We start from the raw sequence: 27,782 nt of genomic DNA on the forward strand, positions 1-27,782 counted from the left end.
TGTGGATCTTTGGTGGGGGGTGGGGGGCAATGGCACCTGGTATAAGTCTGTACTTGGTGGTTTTAGAGAGACTGTGTTCAAGTATCCATTGTGTGCATCTGGGTGGTATGTTGGTTGTACGTTTGCATTCAGACCTGTGTTATTTGGTAAATATAGTTGCAGATTAGCATGTGAATATTCCGTATGATTAGGGTTTTATATGTAACAATAAAGGATAGGTGGTGTATCAGTATATTCAGTGAGGGTGAAGGTAGACATGTATGTGTGTGTTATATATGGCTCAGTGGGTTTGGTGTCATCTGACAAAGTGAAAGGTCACCATTGTGATTCCTAGTCAGGGCTCGTGCCTTGATTGCGAGTTCCGTCCCCATTCGGGGCACGTATGACAGATGACCAGTCAAAGTTTCTCTCTTACATTGATGTTTCTCTCCCTCTCTTTCTCCCTTCCTCCCCATCTTTCTAAAAGTAAATGAATAAAATCTTTAAAAGAAAGAAAGAAATCTGTGTGTGCTTCTGTATAAGTTAATTTTTGTTGACACATCCAGGGTGTGAGTGGGTCATGTGTACATTATTGTATGAAAGGGGATGGGGTGCCCTGGAAGGGCTCATACTAGCTTGGGACAGTTGATGGGGCATGTGTCTTCCAGGATCTATGTTCATCAGGTGGGTGCCTTGAAGCTAATCATGCTGGGAATGTTTGCATTTGTGCGATAAATACCACAAATGAAGTCTTTCTGCATCCTCCTGAGAGTATTGTTGAGCATTCACCAGCACACTGCCAATGTGTACATGTGGATGCACGCGTGTGTGAAGCAAGAATATTCAGGCATCAGTGTGTATATGTATGGGAAGCTCGATGTGAGTTATGAGTGGGACATCTGGGGCTGTGGGTCATTGTATGTGTGTATGGGCCCTGGTCATTCTGAAGCATTACATTGCCCTTAATGAGGTGGTTCCATTCTTTGGGGCCAAAGAATCGCCATAAATGTTTATTTCTGGCCCCTCTTCATGCAGATGAGTTAAGGGCTACATGTACCTTAGGCAGGTGGACTCTTCTTTACCATTTGTGTGGTTCTGGCATGGGGGCCCCTAATAGGTGGGCCTGTTAGATAGCCATGCAGAGCAGAACTTTCAAAGGTGTGTTGTTGGTGTGACAGACAGCAGTCCAAAAGATGTGTTGCTTCCTAGACAGGAGGTCAGATGGCCAAGTGTTCTCCCAGGCAATTCCCTAAGAATCAGCTGGGCATCTACATGTATTGCTGACTCTCCTGGGTAACAGTGGGTGGATGAGACACCCTTCATGTGGGGTCTGGGTGGTGAAAGTCTTCAGACCATTGTGTGCCCTGAGACCATCTGCCCCAGGATTGCCAGCAATGTCACTGGTTCTCAATCAGCCTATCTCTATGGAAACCTGAATCATTTGGGATAGGAAAGACTTAAGGGATCAGTGAAGCAGCAGAGAGGGAGGTGTGGAGGCTTTGTGCCTGGGGAGGGCAGGGGGATGCCACCTGGAGAGACAGGGGAGTGCACTCTGAGGAGGCATGTCTCTGACATTCCCGAACCCTTTGGACACATACTCCTTGCTTTCTGAAGGATCAGGATGCTTCTAAGCATTGAAATGAATCTCATGCCAGCTTCATGTTTCATTGATAGGATGACCTGACCCTCTTTTCGCTATTCCATGTTGATCTGCAAACCCACCAGCAGAAACCACATGATCATTGTGGCCTACAAACATACCCCACATCTGCCTCCTAAGAATTTCTGGGCTTTTCTTCCTTAGGATGAGTCTCCTCCTGGCCTTGTCCCTATCATGGTGCATTCTCTTGCTAACAAAATGTGCCTACCTCCCTTGCTTGACTGCTCCAATAACTGCTTCTTTTAGTGCAAGTGGATTCCTTGTGGCTCTCACTGCCCCCTTCATAACCCAGTCCCAATAAAATGACAGTATGTGGTTCTGATCATATTGTGTGTTGTTGGCAGAATGGAGCTGTGCCTGGTTTTATATTTTAAAGTGTTACATACTTTATTTTTTATTTTTGTTCAGTTACATTTGTCCCCTTTTCCACCCCCCCCATTGCTCTCCCCTACCCCGTCCAACCATTGCTCCCAAAGACAATCCCCTGTCCTTTGTCCTTGCCCATGGGTCCTTTGTACACATTTGCCTTCTGTCCTCAGTTACCCCCTCTCCCATCCCCTCTGGTCCCTGTCAGTTTGTTCTTTATTTCCATGTCTCTGGTTCTGTTTTTCTCTTCAACGGAAAAGAGTCTATGCATCTCTGTTTTCATAGCAGCATCATTTACAACAGCCAAGTACTGGAAACAGCCTAAGTGCCCATCAGTAAATGAGTGGTTCAAAAAACTGTGGTACACTGACACAGTGGAATACTGTACATCAGAAGGAAAGAAGGAGCTCGTACCATTCGCTACAGTATGGAACTGGAGAGTATTATGCTAAGTGAAATAAGCCAGGCACTGAAAGACAAATACAATATGATCTCACCTATAAGTGGAAAATATTACATATTTTGTATAAAAATTCAGTTAATATATAAGGTAGAAGTGTTTGGGTTTGCTTATTGGATTTCCTTGGCTTGGTTTTGAAGTATGATGACAGACACTGAATATTAGTGGTGAGGAACAGAGAAGTATCTTGGTATCCTGAATCCGCACTGAAAATCCCCCACCACCTGGAGTGAATGGAAATTGCTGAAATGGCTGAGATTGGACAGAGCTGGTTTTCCTGAGGCCAGTATCTTTTGGGGTGTATGGTATTCCCCAAACAGGATGCCAGATGGAATCCTGTGCTATTTTTCAAAAATAATTTAAAATTGTGTTATTACATTGCCAACCATATTACATTAGTTTCACGTGTACCACGTGGTGATTAGACATTTATGTACCTTACAAAATGAGTACCCTGAGAAGTCTTGTACCCATCTAACACCATGCATAGTTCTCACAATGTTATTGACTCTATTCCCTATGCTGTACTTTAAGTCCCTGTGACCCTTTTTATAACTGGTAATTTGTAAGTCTTAATCCCTTCCCCCTTTTCACCCATCTGTCCCACCTCCCTTGCATTTGGCAACCATCAAAATGTTCTCTGTACCTGTGAGTTTGTTTCTGTTTTGTTCGATCATTTCTTTTGTTCTTTATTCCACATAGAAGTGAAATTGTATGGTATTTCCTTTTCTTCATCTGCCTTATTTCGCTTATATAATGCCCTCTAGATCCATCCATATTGTTGCTAATGGCAAGATTTTATTCTTTATTTTGGTTGAGTACTATCTCATTGTATATAGTACTACATCTTTTCTTATCAGTCTATCAGTGGACACTTAGGTTGCTTCCATGTCTTGGGAATTGCAAATAATGCTGCAGTGAACATAGGGATACAAAAGTCTTTTGTAATTAGTGTTTTGTGCTTGTTTGGATAAATACTCAGAAGTGGAATAATGTTGGGTCCTTGCTTGTCTCTTGTTAGATAACCTTTGTTTTAAAGTCTATTTTGTCTGATTTAGTATTGCCACTACAGCTTTTTCTTTTCATTTCCATTTGCATGAAATATCATTTTTCTCCCTTCACTTTCAGTCAGTGTGTGTCTTTTGATCTGAAGGGGGTCTCTTATAGGCAGCATATGTATGAGTCTTGTTTTCTTATCCATTCAGCCACCCTTTGCCTTTTTATTGGAGCATTTAATCCATTTACATTTAATTGTTGATAGGTGTGTAGTTATTGTAATGTTATTATTCATATTTTTTACTGTTTTTTCTTCATAAAGAAGTCTTTTTAACATATCTTGTAATACTGTTTTGGTGGTGATGAACTCCTTCAAGCATTTTCATTTCTTAGAATTTTCTTTTTCTATTCTAACTAATTGCCTCACTGTGTTAGGTTGCTGTGTTAGGGAGCTTCCTTCTTCCTACTCCTCCTCCTTCCACATTGTCTTCCCTCATTCTCCTCCTCACTCACTATTCCCCTTCCTCCTTCTTTCTTTTTCTTGCTCTTCTTTCTCCTCCTCTCCTTCCTCATCCTTCTTCTCCTTTTGACACTTGTTGCAATACTGTTTTGATGGTAATAACTTACGTTGAAATGATACCCTTGCTGGGTAAAGTAGCCTTGGTCTTAGGTCCTTGCTTTTCATCACTTCGAATATTTCGTGCCTATCCCTTCTTGCTTGAAATGTTTTTGTTGAGAAATTACATGACAGTCTTATCAGAGCTCCCTTGTAAATAACTAAATTCTTTTCTCTTATGGTTTTTAAGATTCTTTCCTTGTCTTTAAGCTTTGCAATTTTAATTATGTCTTGGTGCAGACCAATTTTGGTCCAAAACGTATGGGACTCTCTATGCTTCCTGGACTTGTGTGTCTTTTTCCCCACCTGGATAGGGAAGCTTTTGGTCATTATTTCTTCATAGAGGTTCCCAATACTTTGCTCTCTGACTTTTCCTTTGGTACCCCTATGATGAGGATGTTTATGCTTCATGTTGTCCTAGAGGTCCTTAAATAATTCTCAGTTTTTAAAAATTCTGTTTACTTTTTGCTGCTGTGTTGTGTGTTTTTCTACCTTTTTTTCCAAATTCCTGATTCAATTCACTGCTTCATGTAACCAACCTGTTCATTTCTTCCAGAGTATTGTTTATTTCAGATATTGTATTCTTTGGCTCCTTTTTATGGTTTATCTGTCTTTTTCATGTTTTTGTGTATCCTTATAATCACCACTTTGAAATCTATAACTGATAAATTGCTTGCCTACATTTCATTTAACTCTTCTTGTGGAGAATTCTCTGGTTCTCATTGGATCAAGTTTCTTTGTCTTCCCATTTTGGCCACCTCTTTGTGTTTGTTTCTCTGTATCAGTTAGATCTGCAAAGACTCTGGTGCAGATTTATGTCAGATGCTGCCTGTGACTGGCTCTGGGAAACCTGTTTGTAGCTATCAGTGTTCCACAGCTTGTAACCAGTCTTCTGGTTCTGGGTGCATGCAGAAGGTACCAAGCTGTGCACCAAGTCTGACTTTTACTAGCACCAGCCCAGAGGAGGGTCAGCTAAAGTTTCAAAGCTCCCAGAGATCAACCTCTGCCTGCAAGCTGTCTGTTAGGCTTAATCACTGAAAGAGCCTCCAGCTGTACTCCTCGGCAGGGCTTAAACTCAACAGGGTGGGGTAAGAGGGATTCCTGCTGGTGGGGCTGTTGCTTCACCCAAGGCTGATGCTGCATGGAGGGATGTGGCCTACCCAAGAAAGATGTCTTCTGCAATATGGGGAATGATTGATCGCAAGGATCCTGGCATCTGAGCCTTCAGCTCTTGACCCTGAAATACCAACTCCAGACTCTCCTCATGTTACTCTAGTCCTGTCTACCTACCCTCTCTTCCTCAAAACCCATGGTAAGTGGCTGGAAATGAAATTTGTGTATTGGCCCTTAAAGATAGTGTCTGCATCTCTACCCATCTGTCCCTGGTGGAAAGAAACCCCACAGCCTTTCCCAGCTGGATATTATGTGGTTACCTTGCCAGTCTGGTGCTCCAGGCTGGGGAGCCCTGCTTGGACTTTACACCCCACACTTCTCAGGGGGGAACCCCCCCACAGCCACTAAAATATCCCTCCAGAACTTCAGCTGCTGCCTGTGGGACCCAGCCAGCCCTCTGTTTCTCTGCAATTCCTACCCGTGTTGATGTGGTGATGCGGTTTCTTCTGTAAGTCCCTGGTGATAAGGCATCTCTCCAGCTACTCTTCAGTTGGTTAGTCAGGATGATTAATTTAGTTGTAATTCCAGTCTGGTCCTGGGAGGAAGTTAATGTAGCTTCCATCTAGTCTGCCACCATCATTGGATCCCAATATTTAATTTTTTGATGCAATTGTAAATGGGATCATTTTCTTAATTTCTCCTTCTGATAGCTCGTATTGTTGTATAAAATGCAACTAATTTCTGTATATTGTTTTGTATACTGCTACTTTACTAATTTCATATGTCAGCTCTAATAGCTTTTTGGTGGAATCTTGTTGTGTGGGGGCTAACCCCATGGATGGGAGTCACTTGTGTCTCTAATGCCTGCTGAGTCCACCCTTTGGGCATGTAATTTGTAAAGCTAATTGGGTGATTCTCTGGTGTGGTCTAATGCTGGTACCTGGTGCGTTGGTACTGGGACCTCTAGGAAGGGGTTGTGATGCCAGCCCAGCTCAGCTGCTGCTTTTGCCTGGGTCAGGCCAACTGATAGGAGCTACAAAGGGATCTGAAGCTGCCTGTGCTGATCTTGGAGGCTCCTAGGAAAGGCTATGCTTTGAAGTGTGTCCACCTTTCACTAGTGCTGGCCTGGGGGGCTGCTTAGTAAGTGGTACAGGGCACTCTGATGACATCTGCTGTTTGCTTTGGGTTTGTGGACCTTTCAGAAATTAAAGGGAAGTCCACATCATGGGCTGAAGTCAGCCACTTGTGAGTAACAGCTGGTGAAAGAGGTCTGACCTATGGGCCAGTTGGTTGGTACAGGTTCTCAGGGAATCACCAGGGTGGGGTGAGTTTGATGGAGACTCAGATTTGGTGCCTGCCAGTGACTATAGGCTGAGTGGGGTGAGGGCTCAGCAAATGGATAATGACACCTACCAGCACTTTAGTCCAGGAGAGAGCTGCACCTTCAGTTCTCACCCTGAAGCTAGACAATTCAGTTCTTCCCTGTGTATCCCTGGTGCTTTTTGAGCTGCTTCCCCAGCATTGGAGCTCAGAGTGAGTGAGTTCGTTAGCAAGTATGATGACCAACTGGGACTCCAGCAGCCCTCTGTCTCAGCCAGATGGAATCCCCCTGATTTTCACAGCTAGAAGGTATGAGGACTTCTCTTTTCAGGACTGGTGATTAGGCTGGGGAGCCTGGTGTGGGGCCGAAACCCCTCACTCCTCAGGGGATAAAGCGGAAATATCCCTCCTAATTCTTAACTGCCACACATGGAAGTGGAAGTAGCCTTGTTTTTGTCTCCGCCCATCCTACCAGTCTAAAGTGGCTTTAAAAAAATAAGGTGGCTTTTTTTATATTTCCTTAGCTATAAGTGTTCTGTTCTGTTAATCTTTAGGTGGTTGTCAAGGGTGGTGGTTGTATAATTTAGATTGGGTCCTTCTGATGCTGATCCCAGGTAGGTGGTTTTGTGTATGCTCTAGGACCCTGTGGGTCTCTCCAAGAAACTCTCCTGTGAGTCTGGGAGCTTCTCCCACCACTGCAACCCCCACAGGTTTTTACAGTCAGGGGTTTTGAAGCTTTATTTCTCTGCCCTGGAACCCTGGGTTGTGCCATCTGTCTCACTCCCCAGTTGTTCTTCCTGGTTTATCCGCATACACATGTGGGACTGCCCAATCCACCAGCCTTCACCTCGCTCACCCAGTCCTCCAGCCACCACCTTGCCTCGAGTCCTCTCTGCCCTGGCTGCCTGTCTCCACCCCTCCTGCCAGTCTGAATGAGTGTTTCTTCTTTAACTCCTTGGTTGTCAGACTTTATATAGTTTGATTTTCTGGCAGTTCTGGTTATATTTTGTTTTTAAATTTGTTGTTGTCCTTTTGGTTGTGCAAGGAGGCAAGCGTATCAACCTGTGCCTCCATCTTGGCTGTAAGTCCCAGAACATGTTTTTATTGATGTAAGGGTAGGTGGCCGGGTGGGGGCGGGGCACGGAGAGAGAGAGAGAGAAAGCTAAAGCAAGAAAGAGAAATTGATGGGCTGCCTCCTGCGTGTCTGCATTCACAGCAATCGGGAATCAAACCCACAACCTAGGTATGTGCCCTGGCTGGGAATCGAACCCAGACCCTCTGGGGTACAGCACCAATGCTCCAACCAACTGAGCCACCTGGCTAGGGCCAGTTATTCTACCATGCAGGCAGACCTTTTTCTACCATGCTTTGCTTTATTCTGCTCTGTAGATAATGGTTTGGGGGGCGGGAGGGTTGTTTGCTTGTTTTTGTTTTTGTTTTACAAATTGAAGATTTATGGCAACCATGTATCTTGCATGTCTGTCAGTGCCATTTTTTCCAACGGGCTAATGATAGCATTTTTAAAAAATATATTTTATTGATTTTGCTATTACAGTTGTCCCAATTTTCACCTTTTGCCCCCCTCTACCTGGTACTCCGCATTCCTTCCAGCAATCCCCCTGATTAGTTCATGTCCATGGGCCATGCATATAAGTTCTTTGGCTACTCTATTTCCTATACTCTTACATATTTTAGGGGGTTTTGTGCATTTTTTTTAATTTTAGAGAGGTAGGAAATGTATAAAGGGAAGGAGACAAACATCAGTGTGAGAGATAAACATCAGTTAGTTGCCTCTTGTACACATGCCCTGACTGGGGACCAAACCTACAACTGAGGCATATGCCCTGACCTGAAATCAAACCAGTGACCTTTTGCTTTGCAGGACAAAGCCCAACCAACTGAGCCACACCAGCCAGGACTCTTAAACAGAGGTGTTTGTTTGTTTTAGAGAGAGGGGAAGGGAGGGATAAAGGGTACAGAAAATGTTACATATTTTAAATAAAAATGGAGTATACTATATACAAGGTACATGTTCTGGGGTTTGTTTATTGGATTACCTTGGTTTGGTTTTGAAGTAGGAAGACACACACAGACACTGAGTTTTAAGGGTGAGGAACAGAAGTATTTTGGTATCCCGAATCAGCACTGAAAATCTCCCACTATGTGAAATGAATAGAAATTACTGGAATGGGTGTGGTTGGACACAGCCGGTTTTCTGGAGCCAATATATTTTGGAGTGTATGTCATTCCCCCATCTCTCCATGGGCAGAAGGAATCCTCCACTCTTTTTAAAAACTGTTTTAAATCTTTTATTACAGTTGCCATACAATATTATATAAGTGTCGGGTGTGCAACATGGTGACTAGACATTTATGTAACTTACAAAATGATCACTCTGATAAGTCTAGTACCCATCTGACACCATACATAGTTCTCACCATAGTATTGACTATATTCCCTATGCTGTACTTCACAGCACTGTGACTGTATTTATAACTGGCAATTTGTAAGTCTTAATCCCTTCTCCTTTTTCACCCATCTGTCCTTCCTCCCTCCCATTTGGCAACTATCAAAATGTTTTCTGTCCTTGTGAGTTTGTTTTCTATTTTGTTTGTTCGTTTATTTCATTCTTTAGATTTGCTTATAAGTAAAATTGTATGGTATTTCTCTTTCTTCATCTGACTTATTTCACTTACATAATGCCCTGTAGGTCTATCCATTTTGTTGCAGATGGAAAGATTTTATTCTTTATTTTGGTTGAGTAATATTCCATTGTGTATAAAACCACATCTTCTATATCCATTTGTCTATCAGTGGACACTTAGGTTGCTTCCATGTCTTGGCTATAGTAAATAATGCTGCAATGAACGTTAAGGATGCATATGTCTTTTCAAATTAGTGTTGTGGGTTTCTTTGGAGAAATAACCAGAAGTGGAATTGCTGGGTCCTTCTTTGTCTTTTGTTATATGACCTTTGTTTTAAAGTCTATTTTTTTGATGTCGTATTGCCACCCCAGCTTTTTCTTTCATTTCCATTTGCATGAAATATCATTTTTCATCCCTCTACTTTCAGTCAGTGTGTGTCTTTTAATCTGAAGGGAGTCTCATGTAAGCAGCATAAGTATGCATCTTGTTTTCTTATTCATTCAGCCACCCTTTGTCTTTTGATTGAAGCCTTTAATCCATTTACATTTAAATTATTGATATGTGTGTAGTTATTATAATTTTATTATTCAAATTTTTTACTGTTTTTCTTCTTCTTAAAGAAGTCTTTTTAACATTTTTTGTAATACTGGTTTGGTTGTGTTGAACTTCTTTAAGCATTTTGTTTTCTGAAAAGTTCTATATCTCTCTATTTTAAGTGATAGCTTTACTGGGTTAAATAGCCTTGGTTGTGGGTCATTGCTTTTCTTTTTTTTTTTTTTTTTTTTTTTTAAATAAAAAGAGAATCTTTTATTTTTTTATTTTTTATTTTTTTTAATTTATTTATTGTTATTTAATTACAGTTGTATGCCTTTTCCCCCATCCCTTCACCCCACCCCAGGTGAACCCACTTCCCTCCCCCCTCTCCACCCTCCCCCTTGGATTTGTTCATGTGTCCTTTATAGTAGTTCCTGTAATCCCCTCTACCCACTGTCCCCGCCCCCACCCCCCACCCCCGCCCTTGCTATTGTTACATTGTTCTTAACTTCAATGTCTCTGGTTATATTTTGTTTGTTTTTTCCTTCTATTGCTTATGTTCCAGTTAAAGGTGAGATCATATGGTATTTGTCCCTCACTTCCTGGCTTATTTCACTTAGCATAATGCTCTCCAGTTTCATCCATGCTGTTGCAAAGGGTATAAGCTCCTTCTTTCTCTCTGCTGCGTAGAATTCCATTGTGTAAATATACCATAGTTTTTGGATCCACTTGTTTGCTGATGGGCACTTCGGTTGCTTCCAGTATTTGGCTATTGTAAATTGTGCTGCTATGAACATTGGGGTGCACAGATTCTTTTGGATTGGTGTTTCAGTGTTCTTAGGGTATAATCCCAGCAGCGGAATTACTGGGTCAAAGGGCAGTTCCATTTTTAGTTTTCTGAGGAAATTCCATATTGTTTTCCACAGTGGCCTCACCAGTCTGCATTCCCACCAACAGTGCACAAGGGTTCCCTTTTCTCCGCATCCTCTCCAACATTTGTTTGTGGATTTGTTTATGTTGGCCATTCTGACTGGTGTGAGATGATACCTCATTGTGGTTTTAATTTGCATCTCTCTGATGGCTAGTGATGCTGAGCATCTTTTCATATGTCTCTGGGCCTTCTGTATGTCTTCCTTGGAGAAGTGTCTGTTCAAGTCCTTTGCCCATTTTTTAATTGGGTTGTTTGTCTTCCTGGAGTGGAGTCGTGTGAGTTCTTTATATATTTTGGAGATCAGGCCCTTGTCTGAGGTATCATTGGCAAATATGCTTTCCCATATTGTTGGTTCTCTTTGTAATTTGGTGCTGTTTTCTTTAGCCATGCAGAAGCTTTTTATTTTGATGAGGTCCCATTTGTTTATTCTTTCCTTTATGTCCCTTGCTTTAGGGGATGTGTCTGTGAGGATGTTGCTGCGTGGAATGTCTGAGATTTTCCTGCCAATGTTTTCCTCAAGGACTTTTATGGAGTTACGGCTTATATTTAAGTCTTTTATCCATCTTGAGTTTATTTTCGTGTATGGCGTAAGTTGGTGATCGAGTTTCATTTTTTTGCACGTAGCTGTCCAGATCTCCCAACACCATCTGTTGAAGAGACTGTTTTTGCTCCATTTTATGCTCCTGCCTCCTTTGTCAAATATTAATTGATCGTATAGATTTGAGTTTATTTCTGGGCTCTCTATTCTGTTCCATTGGTCTATGAGCCTGTTTTTATGCCAGTACCAGGCTGTTTTGATTACCGTGGCCTTGTAATACAGTTTGATATCAGGTATTGTGATACCTCCTGCTTTGTCCTTCTTTCTCAAAATTGCTGCTGCTATTCGAGGTCGTTTATGGTTCCATATGAATTTCTGCAATGTTTGTTCTATATCTGTGAAATATGTCATGGGTACTCTAATAGGGATTGCATTGAATCTATAAATTGCTTTGGGTAGTATGGCCATTTTGATGATGTTAATTCTTCCAATCCATGAACATGGTACATGCTTCCATTTGTTTGTATCTTCCTTAATTTCTTTCTTCAGTGTTGTGTAGTTTTCTGAGTACAGGTCTTTTACCTCCTTGGTTAGGTTGATTCCTAGGTACTTTATTTTTCTTGTTGCTATATCGAATGGGATTTTTTTCCTGATTTCTGTTTCTGCAGTTTCGTTGTTGGTGTACAGGAATGCCTTTGATTTCTGGGTATTGACTCTGTATCCAGCTATTTTGCCAAATTCATTTATTAGGTCGAGTAGTTTTTGAGTGGAGTCTATAGGGTTTTCCATGTACACTATCATGTCGTCTGCAAACAGTGACAGTTTCATTACCTCCTTTCCAATTTGGATGCCTTTTATTGCTTTTTCTTGTCTGATTGCTGTGACTAGGACTTCCAGTATTATGTTGAATAGGAGTGGTGAGAGAGGGCATCCTTGTCCTGTTCCTGATCTTAGTGGGAAAGCTCTAAGTTTTTGACCATTGAATGTGATGTTGGCTGTAGGTCTCTCATATATGGCCTTAATTATGTTGAGGACTGCTCCCTTTATTCCCACTTTGCTGAGTGTTTTTATCAGAAATGGATGCTGTATCTTATCGAACGCTTTTTCCGCATCTATTGATATGGTCATGTGATTTTTGTCTTTGCTGTTGTTGATGTGATGTATTATGTTTATTGATTTGCGAATATTGTACCATCCTTGCATCCCTGGGATGAATCCCACTTGGTCATGGTGGATGATCTTTTTAATATATTGCTGGATGCGGTTTGCTAATATTTTGTTGAGAATTTTAGCGTCTATGTTCATCAGCGATATTGGCCTGAAGTTTTCTTTCTTCGTTGTGTCTTTATCTGGTTTTGGGATTAGGATGATGTTGGCTTCATAAAAAGAGTTTGGGAGTCTTCCATCAGTTTGGATTTTTTCGAATAGTCTGTGAAGGATAGGGGTTAGTTCTTCCTTAAATGCTTTGTAGAAATCTCCTGTGAAACCATCTGGTCCAGGGCTTTTGTGTGATGGGAGTTTCTTGATGACTGCTTCAATTTCCTTTGCTGATATTGGTCTGTTCAGGTTTCCTGCTTCTTCTTCAGTCAGTTTTGGAAGATTATATTTTTCTAGAAATGTGTCCATTTCATCTAGGTTTTCAAATTTCTTAGCATATAGGTCTTCATAGTAATTTCTTACGATCCTTTGTATTTCTGTGGTATCAGTTGTAATCTCTCCACTTTCATTTCTAATTCTGTTTATTTGGATCCTCTCTCTTTTCTTCTTGATAAGCCTACTTAAAGGCTTGTCGATTTTGTTTATCTTTTCAAAGAACCAGCTTCTGGATTCATTGATCCTTACAATTGTGCTTTTAGTCTCTATGTCATTTAGTTCTGCTCTGATCTTGGTTATTTCCTTCCTTCTGCTTGCTCTGGGCTGTCTTTGTTGTTGTTCCTCCAGTTCTTGTAGGCGTAGGGTTAGGTTGTTTGTTTGAACTGTTTCTAACTTCTTAAGGTAGGCCTGTATTGCTATGAACTTCCCTCTCAGGACTGCCTTTGCTGTGTCCCATAGGTTTTGGGTTGTTGTGAGTTCGTTTTCATTTGTTTCCAGGAAGTTTTTGATTTCTTCCCTAATCTCGTTCTTGACCCATTCATTGTTTAATAGCATGCTATTCAGTCTCCATGATTTTGAGTGTTTTGGGTTTTTACCCTTGGGGTTGGTTTCTAGTTTCAGACCCTTGTGGTCAGAGAAGATGCTTGATATGATTTCAATTTTCTTGAATTTGTTGAGGGTTGCTTTGTGTCCTATCATGTGGTCTATCTTTGAAAAAGTTCCATGGACACTTGAAAAGAATGTGTATTTTGCTTCTTTGGGATGAAAAGCTCTGTATATATCTGTTAAGTCCATTTCCTCTAGGGTATTGTTAAGTGACACAATATCTTTGTTGATCTTTTGTTTGGAAGACCTGTCCATTTTTGATAGTGGGGTGTTAAAATCCCCTACTATAATTGTGTTGCTGTCAATATCTTTCTTGAAATCCTCCAAGATTTTCTTTATGTATTTGGGTGCTCCTATGTTGGGTGCATATATATTTATAATGTTTATGTCTTCTTGGTGGATTCTTCCTTTGAGTATTATGAAGTGACCTTCTGGGTCTCTCTTTATGGCCCTTCTTTGGAAGTCTATTTTGTCTGATATGAGTATTGCTACCCCTGCTTTTTTTTGCTGTCTGTTTGCTTGGAAAATTTGTTTCCAGCCCTTCACTTTCAGTCTGTGTAAGTCTTTTGCCCTGAGATGGGTTTCTTGTAGGCAGCATATGTGTGGGTCATGTTTTCTTATCCATTCATCTGTTCTATGTCTTTTGATTGGAGCATTTAATCCATTTACGTTTAAGGTTATTATCGATAGGTAGTTATTCATTGCCATTATTTCCTACCTGTGTTCCTCTGTCTTTCTCTTTTCCTTCCTTTCCTTAAAGCAGTCCCTTTAGCATCTCTTGCAGAGCTGGTTTGGTGGAGCTGTATTCTTTTAGACTTCTTTTGTCTGGGAAGCTCTTTATTTGGTCTTCTATCTTGATTGAGAGCCTTGCTGGGTAAAGTAGTCTTGGTTGGAGGCCTCTGGTTCTCATTACTTGGAATATTTTTTGCCATTCTCTTCTGGCTTGGAGCGTTTCCATTGAGAAGTCAGTTGCTAACCTTATTGGGGCTCCCTTGTATGTTACTTCCTTTTTCTCCCTTGCTGCCTTTAAGATCCTCTCTTTGTCTTGGAAATTTGCCATTTTAATTATGATGTGTCTTGCAGTGGGTCTCTTTGGGTTCCTCTTGTTTGGGACTCTCTGTGATTCCTGGATTTGGGTGACTTTTTCTCTCCTCAGATTAGGGAAATTTTCCCTCATTACTTTTTCAAACAGGTTTACTATCCCTTGCTCTTCTTCTTCTCCTTCTGGTATTCCTATTATACGGATATTGTTACGTTTCATGTTGTCCTGCATTTCCCTTATTGCCTCTTCATTCTTTCTGAGCCTCTTTTCCTTTTCTTGCTCCTTCTGGGTGTTTTTTTCTACTTTATCCTCCAGCTCGCTGATCCGATCCTCTGCTTCATCAAGTCTGCTTTTAATTCCTTCTACTGTGTTCTTCAATTCAGAAATTGTATCCTTCATTTCCTCTTGGCTCTTGTTGATATTTTCTATTTCCTTTTTCATGTTGATATAGTTTGCAGTGAGTTCATTGTAGTTTCCTTGTAGTTTCTGGTAGTTCTCTTTGAGCTCAGAGAGCTCAGTGAGCTTCCTGATGACCATTGCTTTGAACTCAGTATCTGATAGTTGACTTGCCTCTTTTTCGGTTAGTATTCTTTCTGAGACTTCCTCCTTTCCTTTCATTTGGGAATTGTTTCTTTGTCTTCCCATTGTTTGTGAGGCTCTTCTTGTTGGCCTCTGCTTCTTAAATTGCTTTGTTCTGAATCCCTGGGTTTATCATATGAACTTCTATGGTAGAATGCCAATGGGATTCGGTGGTGCTGTCTCCTTACTCTCCTGTGCTCACTGGTCTTGAGCTGACGTTTATGTGTTTAACACGGTCTAACTCTAGTCTTTTCAGCACTCCAGGTTTTGTTGTCGCACCTGTGGGAAAAATAGAAAGGGGGGGAGAAAGAAAAGGAAAAAACAAACAAACAAACAAACAAACAAAAAAAACCAAAGATGGGAAGGAGGGAAAAAGGAAATAGGAAAGGAGGAAAGGAAGGAAGGAGGGAAGAAGGATTAAAGAAAGATCGGAGGCAAGATAAGAAGGAATTTTAGCAAAAATTAAAACATAGAAATAGATAAAAGAAGGCAGGAAGAAGACATAAAAATGGTAAAGGATGGGAGGAAGAAGGAATGAAAGAAAAAAAAAGAGAGAGAGAGGAAGAAGGAGTTCAGGGGGAAAGGAAAAGGAAAAAAAAAGGGAAAAAAGAAAAAAAAAATCTTCTGTTGGCTTTAAACCGTTCAGGTTATTTCTGCTGTTGTCCTGTCTGTGCAACGGGAGGGGGTGGTTGGAAGGATTGGTTTCACTTTTCTTCCTTCCTGGGTCACACTCTTCACTGTTTTGTAGGTGTGGTCCCTGGCAGGCAATCAGGCCGTTGATCAGCCAATCCAGCAGCTTTGTTCTTGGGACTCTCGAGTGGCCGCTCCAGCCGCTTTGGCTCTGGACGCGTGCGCGCGCAGCAGGGGAATCCAGCCGCTTCGGGTTTGTGACGTTATTTGGGCTCTGAGCGCGCAGCCGGCCGACCAATCGAGCCGCCCAGGCTAGGGAGGCTGGCGCGCTGCAAGCTGCTAGTTCAGCCGCCTTGGTGTTACGACTCTCGCCAGCCCCTTTGTGCTTGGGAAGTGCGCATCCAGCCGGCCCTACGCTTGGTGAGCGCGCAGCCCGCCGGGGAGCCAGAGGCTCCACGCTTGGGGGGCCGATCCAGCCGCCCGGGGCTTGAGACTCTCGGGTGGGCGGGGCCGCCCTAGGACCGAATCACGCGGTACTCGGTTCCGAGGTTTTGGGTCTGTGGGTGGAGCAGCTAGTCTCTGCTCCAAAAGATCTCGGAGGTTTCAGGTGTGGGCGCCCCTCCGGGGTTTCATGTATGGGCCCTGTTCGCTAATCTGAGCGCGGGCGACCGCGCGCAACCGGACCTCAGGTGAGCGCCGGTGCTGCTTATCTGGCTTTCCGCGTTCGCAGTCCAGGGGCGGAGGGGGGAGGGGCGCCAGGGGCCTCGGCCACCACCGAGAGTTCTCTAACTAGCCCCTGAGTGTCTCTATTTTCTTTTTCTTTTTGAGAAATTCCTCCTTTTCAAGCCCCCCTGGTCGAATCAAGCACCTGGCTGCTCACAGCGCAGCCTGGCCCTCTCCCAGGACTCCTGCAGCAGCCCCTGCGCCAGGGCTGGCGCCTCTGCAGCCCTTGTACCGCGCGGTCCCGGTTCCCGGGGACCTTATTGTCCTTGAGCACTCTTCTTACCGTCAGATCTTTCAATGTCAATGTCCTCTATCTTTGGTCTCTAATCTTCGTATATGCTGGAGTACTGTTGGCTGTTCGCTCTGCTCCTCAGATCAGCTAGGTATTTCCCTGGCGCTGAGGGGAAGTGGATTCCGCTCCCACCTATGTTGCCGCCATCTTCCAAAAAATCGGGTCATTGCTTTTCATCACTTTGAATATTTTTTGCCAATCTCTTCTGGCCTGCAGTTTCTGTTGAGAAATCAGCTGACAGTCCTGTGGGAGGTCCCTTATAGGTAACTAACTCCTTTTCTCTTGCTGCTTTTAAGAGTCTCTCTTTGTCTTTAACCTTTGGCATTATAATTATGATGTGTCTTGGTGTAGGCCTCATAGGGTTCATCTTGTTAGGGACTCTCTGCACTTCCTAGACTTGTAAGTGTATTTCCTTCACCAGGTTAGGGAAGTTGTCCAACCTTATTTCTACAAATAGGTTTTCAATCTTTTGCACTCTTTCTTCTCCTTCAGGTATCATTGTGATGGGAGTGTTGTTATGCTTGATGTATCCCAGTGTTCCCTGAAACTAGCCACATTTTTTTTGTTCTTTTTTCTTTTTGCTGTTTTAATTGGGTGTCTTAAACTACCTTGTCTTCCAAATCGCAGACTTGATCATCTGCTTCATCTAATGCATTGATTCAGTCTATTGTATTCTTTGTTTCAGTTATTTTATTCTTAATTTCTAGTTGATTCTTTTTTCTATTTCTATTTTTATGTTTTCTATCTCTTTGTTAATGTTCTCACTGAATCCATATATTCTTCCCCTAAGTTCATTGAGCATCCTTATGAACAGTGATTTGAATTCTGCATCTGGTAGATTGCTTGCTTCTAATTTTGTTGTGTTCTTTTTCTGGAGTTTTTTCTTTCCTTTTTTTTTTTTTTTCACTAAGGACATGTTTGACTCCTCATTTTGGCTGCTTCTCTGCATGTGTGTCTGTGTATTGGGTAAATTTGTCCTGTGTGGCCGAGTGGTGCAGTCTCCTGCATCACCTGTCCCAGATGCTCCAGGGTGTTCCTTGTGTGGATTGTGTGTGCCATCCTGTTGTAGTTGAGCCTTGGTTGCTGTTGTCATGTCAGTGGAAGGGACTGACCCTCAGGCTGATTGGCTGTGAGGAAAGGCTGTGAGTACAGCAGACAAGCTGTTTTGCAGGGGCTGATTCCATGGAGCAGGATTTGCTTTAGTGAGGCTCTGGTGCCTACCGATCTCACTTTTTGGGTATATTATTTGTGGTGGTGTTTGGATGGTGTTCTGGCATGGTCTGAAGCTAGCCACAACTGGGTGCAGTAGTTCTTGGGCCTTGTACAAGGGGCTGTGGTGCAGTCCAAGTACATTCACTTGTGCCTGGCCTGGGGCTACCTGGTAGGAGCTACAGAGTGATTTGCAGATGGCTACCCCTTGTGCTGGGCTTGGAGACACCAAGGAGTTGGTAAGGTCTGAAGTGAGGCCAGCTGCTAGTAGTACCAGCTTAGGGCCATTTAGCAAGTGGTATGGAGGAGGCCAAGGCCTGATGCTGCTCATTTGAGGTTTGTGAACCTTTGAGAGAATCCTTAGTGTGAGCTGAAACAGGCTGTTTACATGGATGAGCTACTGGAAGTGGTTTGGGTAAGCCCCTAATTTGGGTGGGGCAGGGTCTCAGAGAACCACCAGGGCAGGGTAAATGGTGTTAGCCAGGTTGATGGACACTCAAGACTTTGTGTCCACCTTCACCAACAGTCTGGAAGGGGAGGAAGCTCAACAAAGGAACAGTGATGCCTGCCAGCACTTCTTCCCAGAAAGAACAGCCCCTCCAGCCCCTGTCTTGAAGCCCCACAATTTATTTCCTCTCTGTATGTCTCTGGCCTTTTTCAAGCTGCTACCTCCGTGCTGGAGTGCAGAGTAAGTGAGCCCGTCAACAAATAAGTCTGTGCATGGGCCTTTTAAGAGGAATGTCTGGGACTCTAGGGCCCTCCATCTCCTTCAGGCATAATTTTCCTTGGGTCTACAGCCAAAAGTTAAAGGGATTTCTCTTCCGAATCACAGGGGCCCTGGGCTGGGGAGCCAGCTGTGGGGCTGACACTTGTCACTCCTCTGGGAAGACCCCAGAGGAGATATACCTGCTAATTTTTAACTGCCATATGTGGGTATGAGAACAACTCATTTGGAGTCTCTGCCCCGCCTACTAGTCTTGATATTGCTTCTTCTTTATATCCTTAATTACAGGAGCTGTTCAGCTAGTCTTCAGGTGGTGCTCAAGGGTGGTTGTTCTATGATGTAGTTGTAATTTTGATGTGGTGGTGGGAGGAGGTGAGCACAGCATTAACCTAGTGTGCCATCTGGAAGGTTGGATCCTCTGCTGTTTACTGAGTAGCCCTTTTGACCAAGCCATTAGAAGCCCCTACCTGTTCTACTTCCCAAAAGTTGATTAGAAAAAGATTTTGAATCCTTTTAATCCACACTGGGGTATGGGATCCTAGGGGCCCTGCAGCGACACAGTGGTGAGTCCAAGGAGACCTACAGGATGGCTGTTCAGCCACTGAGGAACTGCCCCTGTAAAGGAGGCCATTCTGATGTCTGCTATAGAAGCCTGGGGTACAGGGGAGGAGGCTTACAATCTGCAAAGCCCGGGAAAAGCAGAACAAGCTTAATGAGACACTAGGAACAGAGCAGGGAGAGGATGAGAACCTGGACAAGCTGGAGGTAGGCTTTGATTGTGCAGGAAGATTTGGAAGAGCAGATTGGGTTATGAAGTCTCCCACCTACAACTTGAGATTCCCCTCCCCTCTCTCCCTTAGCCAGACTCACCTCCTGTGGTTGCAGGTAGCAGGGGACACTGAGGGAATGAATGTCAGCTTGGAGGTCAGTGGTCTAGATTCTTCCCATAGCTCACCATGCTTTAAACAACAAATATGTCCATGGTATACCCAAATTAGAATTGTAGTATTTAAGGAAGTCCAGGGAACACCCCAGAAACCTAGTTAGAAACACTGTTTTTCAATAACTCACAATTCTGTGTTTGCACCTCGCCCCCGACTTCTGTCTGTAGAATCCAGTAGATCAAGAGTCTGTAATCGAATTGTTGACTGGACATCTCCTAAAGCAGTGCACTAGTATGTACATGTGTGTGTCTGTGTCCATAATATAGCTACTTGTTAATTATCTATTTCCTCCACTAGAATGTACAATCCAAAATGGAATCTTTATCAGGTCATTGACATTTGCTAAATCATTGTTGGATGAAGAAATGATGATTGTTGTCATAGTCTGGATTCTTTGGAAAACGGATTCAGAGACAGAGTTTATGGAACAAGATGTATACTTAACACGTGGTGGGGGAGTGGGCAGGAAAGGTAAGCAGAATTGGGCAGAGTAAAAGCTGTACTCTGATGGAAGTCCGAACAGCACTGAAACTAAAACAAACTTACCCCATAGGTCCTGAGATTGGAAGTAGAGGGTAAAAGTGGAGGGAGGGCCACTCTCTTGCTATGCTAACTTCTTTCAGAGTCATCAGCCCCACTTTGGTTTCTGCACAAAGGTCTGAGGCCAGAAGAGAGCAGGGGTGGAGAAGAAACATCAAGTCCTCTTGACACCAGAGTACATGGATTTCCTAAGGCTTGTTGTGGTCTGGAGGTAGGGCAAGGAAGGAGGAGGAGGAGTGACTCTGGCTGTGAGCTGGAGGACAGCAGAGGCTGAACTTCCCCCCATTAGGTGGCAAGGGCCTCTCTGTACCCGCCTTCTGCCAGTCCTACTAGCCCAAGTCTGGGGCAGCTTAGCAGTCCCCACTGGTCTCACCAACATCTCACTCTTTCCTATGTCCTCCAAGGCACTCACCAGGCTTTTGAGGTCCCCATCATCCATTGCAGAGCTTCCTAGAGGTCCAGGATCACACCTGTGGCAAAGTAGTTCAGGTACCAGTCCATGGAGAATTTTTTTGCCAATACATGCCAATCATTGCCCCATGAGTTGGGGGCTTCCAGGCTGCTGTATATCTTCTGGTAGATGGACAGCAGGATCCTAAAGGCATGGGGTCCCAGCAGGGTGGTGAGCATGCTTCTGGCCGCAGAGTAGGTGGTATCTAGAGAGCCAGCAGGTGTCTCTGCTGGTGTGGTGTGCAGATGGAATATCTGGCCTTCCCCTTCCACCTACCACACACAGATCTCTCAAGTGAGCTTCATGGAGGCCAGGCTGTGCCTCTTCAGGGTGAAGGTTCAGTGTAGGGCCTTCTGGCTGCCACTCCAAATGTGATACAAGGGGACTACTGGTACTTGGCCAGCAGCTTGCTCCTCTAGTGGAGGATGCCTCGGAGGGAAAAGTACAGGTTATGGTGACTGTCTTTAAACAGCAGGGCTTTTGGCTCCTCATGAGGTGACTGCCCGGGGTCTGCTATGGTTCCACAATCTCCTTCAACACTACAGATATCCTCCAGGCAGTACTGCCTGAGGCTATACCACAGGGATGTGTAGAGGGCTGGGGCAAAGATGGCCAGCTGGACCTGTTTGACTGCTGAGTGGGAATAGGACTCACCCGTGAACACATAGGTGCCCAGCTGGTCTAACAGCATGTGGCAGGACTTTGCCTCCAGCTGGCAGTAGCAAGGGCTGTCCAGGGTCTCCTTATCCAGGGTCACCACCTCCTCCCAGTGGTTGAGCTGGAAGATCCAGTCATCAGGACTTTGGCATGGTGGGTCACATGAAGATTATGGGGTAAAAAGCAGGGAGTCCATGGGCTTGCAGGTTGTCAGGTTGTCTGGGTCCCATCAAAAAGAGGGTGTTTTCTCCCTTGTTGAAAAGGAGGTATATTTTGATGAACTTGTCCAGGGGATGGTTCCATTGGGCACCAACAGACTGATCCCTGTGCTGGGGATGCTGATGTTCCTGCCCAGGCAGCCAGAGGTGCCACTGTGCTGGCAAAGAGGCAGTATGACTCATGTGAAGCCACACATTGATTAAGAGGTAGGGCTGGGGTTGGAACACAAGTCAAATCAATTCAAAAAACAATCCCATATGTGTAGAACTACAGTGAACAGTGATACAAATAGACTGATGAAATTAAGTTGCTAAAATGTTGACAACAAATACCCTGTAGGAGATTATTGCCAGCTGGAATGGAAAGCAAGAATGATATGATATGATTGGAAAATTGAGTTTTCATTGGTAGTCATTTCTTATATTCCTTTGTATTCAGGGAGTAATCTGACAGATCAATGCTATTTGAAAAGCAACCCTCCCATTTCCCAGGGAAATTTTTCCCTCATGACATCCTGGATACCACTCTGCAGCCACATAAAATGTCACAGTAAACAACTCAATATATATTTCAAACGTTAAGTGCCTTCCTAGACCTTGGAATTTCTCACTGAGCTCACTCACAAGTTTTATCATGGGCATAAAATTTATTGTGTTGATGTACCCTTTAAAGTGCTGAATTCATCAAGGCCAAACCAAGTTTGTATGACTTTATGAAGAGTGAGTCGGATTTTTTTTTGAAAGTTTTGTTCCATGCTTCTCTTTTACATCACAACCTAAATTAAGCCACTGGGTGGAGGGACCTCAGCACTTTTAAAAGAAGTATCATCATACTTTAAGGCACATTCACCCATACTAGATAGAAGTCACATTATCTATTCTAAAAAGTCTGGGGCCTCAGCAACCAGACTTAGTGATGAGAGTCTGTGTTTGATGTGTCTCCGTGTGGCAACCCAGAGTCAGAGAGGCCCCTTAAGATTCTCAGATGAAATGAGGAGCTGAAAGATCTTTGCTATGAGACTTTCTCATTTTTGAAAGAGAAGTTTATTGTTACATGATTCCCTAAACTGATAATTGTTCCAAATTTTGCCTCTGAGAGATTTTGCTTGCAACTCACACATTGACATGCCTGGTAAAGGGAGCATCTCAAAACATAAATGACTCCAAAAGATAGAGGAAAGCCAAGCCTTCTGTCAGGCGCTTTGCAGAGTGAATAGGGACATGGGAAAGGCAACAGGATGTTTCTGGAATATTTACAAATACATATGCAACAGAATTAGACTGTAAGTTGTTGACAACAAATACCATTCAAAAGTTATGAAAACACCAATGAATAAATAGAGTCACAGGGAGGTATCTAACTCCCCGGGAAGGTAATCAGAAGTTACAGGTCAGTTTCTTTGCCCTTACTTAATTGAGCACACATGTGTATTTTGAACTCTGAAGCCAGACTGATGGGTTCAATTCCTGGCTCTGTCACTTACTTTGACATCACTTTAGGCAAACTAACTCTCTTTGGTCTCAGTTTTGCATCTACCAATTGATTGTGTCTAATACCTTTCTCATAGTGGTGTTATAAAGGTAAAGGAACTTAGTGAATTCTCAATTCTCAGCATATTAGTTTTCATAGTGAGGTACTGGGAGGTAAGGACAGAAAGAAAACATTCAAGTTTCCTTGGGAAGCTTACATTCTAGTAATGTCAATAAGCCACTACATAGACAATTACAATCCAGTGTAAAACTGCTTGAAAGGCCATAATATGGGCTCCTTGGGATGGCTATTTAGTCTAATGAAGAATATTTGCCTGGATACAATGGTACCAGCCTCGCTTATCAAAGGCGAAGTCATACCCACTGACAGTCAACACCCATTTGGTTCTAAAGTTATCTATTGCTGTGTAACACATTACCCAAACCTCAGTGGCTGAAAACAAGAAATATTTATCACTCACAGTTCCTGTTGCTCAAGAACTAGGAGGTAGCTTGTCTGAGTGACTCTGGCTCAAGGCTGCTGATGAGGTTGTAGTTAAGCTCTCATCCAAGCCGCAATTTCAGCTGAACACTCAACCTGGGGGGAAGGGGTGGGAATCCATGTCCAAGGTCACTCAGTGGATTTTGGCAGGCCACAGCCCTCCGTCCTTGCCATGTGGATGTCTACATAGAACTGCTTCATGAAATGGAAGCTGGCTTCACATGGACTGAGTGATGAGAGAGAGAGAGAGAGAGCCAGAGAGAGGCAGGGAAGATAGGATGAAAGACATAGTCATTTTAAAAACTATTTGGAAGTGACATCCCATCACTCCTGCCATATTCCATTTGTTAGAAGATAGTCATTGCATCCAGCCAATGCTCAAGGGCATGGATACCAGGATGTGCAGATCATTGGGGCCTCTCACAGGCTGTCTACCACACCTGGTTTGATCATTTAAGGCCATTTGGAAGGAAATTGGCCAAAACAGAAGAAAGGAAGTTAGAAAATCTGCTGGTCAACATCCTTGCCATAAACAACCCAGTTAAAACCAAAAAGAAGGAAAGAAGTCAGTCAGTCTATTAGTCATGTGTGCAGCCAAATGCTTCCATTTCAAAGAAGCCTTCTTTGCCACCATATTGATGTCCTTCCTGTCAGTGCTTGTCCTCCCATTATCTCGTTTCACTTTCATCATTATATGACATCACCTTATTTATTTATTTGTTTATTATCTTTTTCCAGCCTCTATCTTGTAACCTCCACGAAGACAAGGACCTTGTCTGTCTTGAACCTTCAATACACAGTAAATATTGATCAAAGGACTGCCAGGATCTCTAGATAAATAAGAGGTCCATCTGACCTCAAAGTTCCTGAAATGTAGTTAGAAAGACCAGGGTAGCAGACAGAAGAAAATGTTTGCCACATTTTGTCTTTAACTGCAGCCTGGTTAGAAGATTGAAAGAGCCACTAGAGGTGCAAGAGCCAGAGGAATCTTAGTGGACAAGAAAAGCTGAGCCAGGGGTAAAACACTGGTCTGGATTTGGTAAAGCAGACAGATGTCTGATTATGTCTGAATATAAGAGATGGAAGAGGTAATGGCATAGGTAAAGTGAGTCAGGTTCAGAGACCTTGGAAACCTAAGCAAGGGAACTGCAGAGCACTCAGACCAGTCCCGATTTATGGCAGTGGCAAGACAACTAATACACGAGGCTGATGTGTCTCTATCCCAAATCAAACCATTGAACAAAGTCTTTGAAGTGGCCAGACTTTTCCCAGGTGTCTCCAAATATGTCCCCAAGTGAGAAACACATCATCAGTGTCTCTTGAGAATGATTCCCCTAGCATGAGCTAACATCCTTGAAGATAACCTACTGCGTTGTTCAGACTGTAAGACACACCGGACCATAAGACACACCTAGGTTTTAGAGGAGGAAAATAGGGGGGGAAAACCCATTCTACCACCCAGCGAACCAGGCGGGCTACATTTGGACTATAAGATGCACCCCCATTTTCCTCCCAAATTTGGGGGGGTGCGTCTTATAGTCCAAAAAATACGGTAATTATCTTTACTCTGATTTATTTTATTATTGTTTTTTATTGTTGTTCAAGTACAACTGTCTCCATTTCCCCCAGCCACCCCCACCCACCCTAGCCATCCCAACCTCCCACCCTCAATCCTACCCCTCTTTGGCTTTGTCTATGTATCCTTTATACATGTTCCTTGATGACCCTTCTCCGTTTCCCCCCTATTAACTCCTCCCACCTGCCCTCTGGTTACTGTCAGTTTGTTCTTAATTTCAATGTCTCTGGTTATATTTTGCTTGCTTGTTTGTTTTGGTGAGTAGGTTCCACTTACAGTTGAGATCATATGGTATTTGTCTTCTACCCCCTGGTTTATTTCACTTAACATAAAGCTCTCCAGATCCATCCATGTTTTTGTGAAGGGTAGGAGTTCCTTTCTTTCTGCTGTGTAGTATTCCATCCTGTAGATATACCATAGTTTTTTGATCCATTCATTTACTGATGGGCACTTAGGTTGCTTCCTGCACTTAGCTATTGTAAATTGTGCTGCTATTAACATTGGGGTGCATAGGTTCTTTTGAATTGGTGTTTCAGGGTTCTTAGGATATAATCCCAGCACTGGAATTTCTGAGTCAAAAGGCAGTTCCATTTTTAGTTTTCTGAGAAAATTCCATGTTGTTTTCCACAGTGGCTACACAGTCTGCATTCCCACCAACAGTGCACTAGGGTTCCCTTTTCTCCACAACCTTGCCAGCACTTGTTGTTTGTTGGTTTCGTTATAATGGCCATTTTCACTGGTGTGAAGTGGTATCTCATTGTGGTTTTAATTTGCATCTCTCGGATGGCTACTGGTGCTGAACATGTTTTCATATGTCTCTGGGCCCTTTCTATGTCCTCCTTGGAGGAGTGTCTGTTCAAGTCCTTTTCCCATTTTTAATCGGGTTGTTTGTCTTCCTGGACTGGAGTTGTGTGAATTCTTTATATATTTGGAGATCAAACCCTTGTCCGAGGTATCATTGGCAAATATGTTTTCCCATATGGTTGGTTCTCTTTTCATTTTAATGCTATTTTCTTTAGCCGTGGAGAATCTTTTTAATTTGATGAGATCCTATTTGTTTATTCTTTTTTTTTTTTCGTTCCAATCTTTTTTTTTTTATTGTTATTCAATTACAGTTGTATGCCTTTTCTCCCCATACCTCCACCCCACCCCAGCTGAACCCACCACCCTCCCCCCTCTCCACCCTCCCCCTTGGTTTTGTCCATGTGTCCTTTATAGTAGTTCCTGTAATCCCCTCTACCCACTGTCCCCACCCCCACCCCCCACCCCCGCCCTGTCTATTGTTAGATTGTTCTTAACTTCAATGACTCTGGTTATATTTTGTTTGCTTTTTCCTTCTATTGCTTATGTTCCAGTTAAAGGTGAGATCATATGGTATTTGTCCCTCACTTCCTGGCTTATTTCACTTAGCATAATGCTCTCCAGTTTCATCCATGCTGTTGCAAAGGGTATAAGCTCCTTCTTTCTCTCTGCTGCGTAGAATTCCATTGTGTAAATATACCATAGTTTTTGGATCCACTCGTTTGCTGATGGGCACTTCAGTTGCTTCCAGTACTTGGCTATTGTAAATTGTGCTGCTATGAACATTGGGGTGCACAGATTCTTTTGGATTGGTGTTTCAGTGTTCTTAGGGTATAATCCCAGCAGCGGAATTACTGGGTCAAAGGGCAGTTCCATTTTTAGTTTTCTGAGGAAATTCCATACTGTTTTCCACAGTGGCCTCACCAGTCTGCATTCCCACCAACAGTGCACGAGGGTTCCCTTTTCTCCACATCCTCTCCAACATTTGTTTGTGGATTTGTTTATGTTGGCCATTCTGAATGGTGTGAGATGATACCTCATTGTGGTTTTAATTTGCATCTCTCTGATGGATAGTGATGCTGAGCATCTTTTCATATGTCTCTGGGCCCTCTGTATGTCATCCTTGGAGAAGTGTCTGTTCAAGTCCTTTGCCCATTTTTTAATTGGGTTGTTTGTCTTCCTGGAGTGGAGTCGTGTGAGTTCTTTATATATTTTGGAGATCAGGCCCTTGTCTGAGGTATCGTTGGCAAATATGTTTTCCCATACTGTTGGTTCTCTTTGTAATTTGGTGCTGTTTTCTTTAGCCATGCAGAAGCTTTTTATTTTGATGAGGTCCCATTTGTTTATTCTTTCCTTTATGTCCCTTGCTTTAGGGGATGTGTCTGTGAGGATGTTGCTGCGTGGAATGTCTGAGATTTTCCTGCCAATGTTTTCCTCAAGGACTTTTATGTTGTTACGGCTTATATTTAAGTCTTTTATCCATCTTGAGTTTATTTTCGTGTATGGCGTAAGTTGGTGATCGAGTTTCATTTTTTTGCACGTAGCTGACCAGATCTCCCAACACCATCTGTTGAAGAGACTGTTTTTGCTCCATTTTATGCTCCTGCCTCCTTTGTCAAATATTAATTGATCATATAGGTTTGAGTTTATTTCTGGGCTCTCTATTCTGTTCCATTGGTCTATGTGCCTGTTTTTATGCCAGTACCAGGCTGTTTTGATTACAGTGGCCTTGTAATACAGTTTGATATCAGGTATTGTGATCCCTCCTGCTTTGTTCTTCTTTCTCAAAATTGCTGCTGCTATTCGAGGTCGTTTATGGTTCCATATGAATTTCTGCAATGTTTGTTCTATATCTGTGAAATATGTCATGGGTACTCTAATAGGGATTGCATTGAATCTATAAATTGCTTTGGGTAGTATGAACATTTTGATGATGTTAATTCTTCCAACCCATGAACATGGTACATGCTTCCATTTGTTTGTATCTTCCTTAATTTCTTTCTTCAGTGTTGTGTAGTTTTCTGAGTACAGGTCTTTTACCTCCTTGGTTAGGTTGATTCCTAGGTA

At 43.0% G+C, this 27,782-nt stretch overlaps 1 pseudogene; it reads right to left on the reverse strand.

The window, feature by feature from the left end:
* Positions 1 to 20,390: 20,390 nt before the first annotated feature.
* Positions 20,391 to 22,002, reverse strand: LOC112314778 (netrin receptor UNC5B pseudogene; annotated as a pseudogene).
* Positions 22,003 to 27,782: the final 5,780 nt, after the last annotated feature.

Source organism: Desmodus rotundus, chromosome 1 (assembly GCF_022682495.2).
Source record: "Desmodus rotundus isolate HL8 chromosome 1, HLdesRot8A.1, whole genome shotgun sequence".
NCBI classification, from domain to species: Eukaryota; Metazoa; Chordata; class Mammalia; order Chiroptera; family Phyllostomidae; genus Desmodus; species Desmodus rotundus.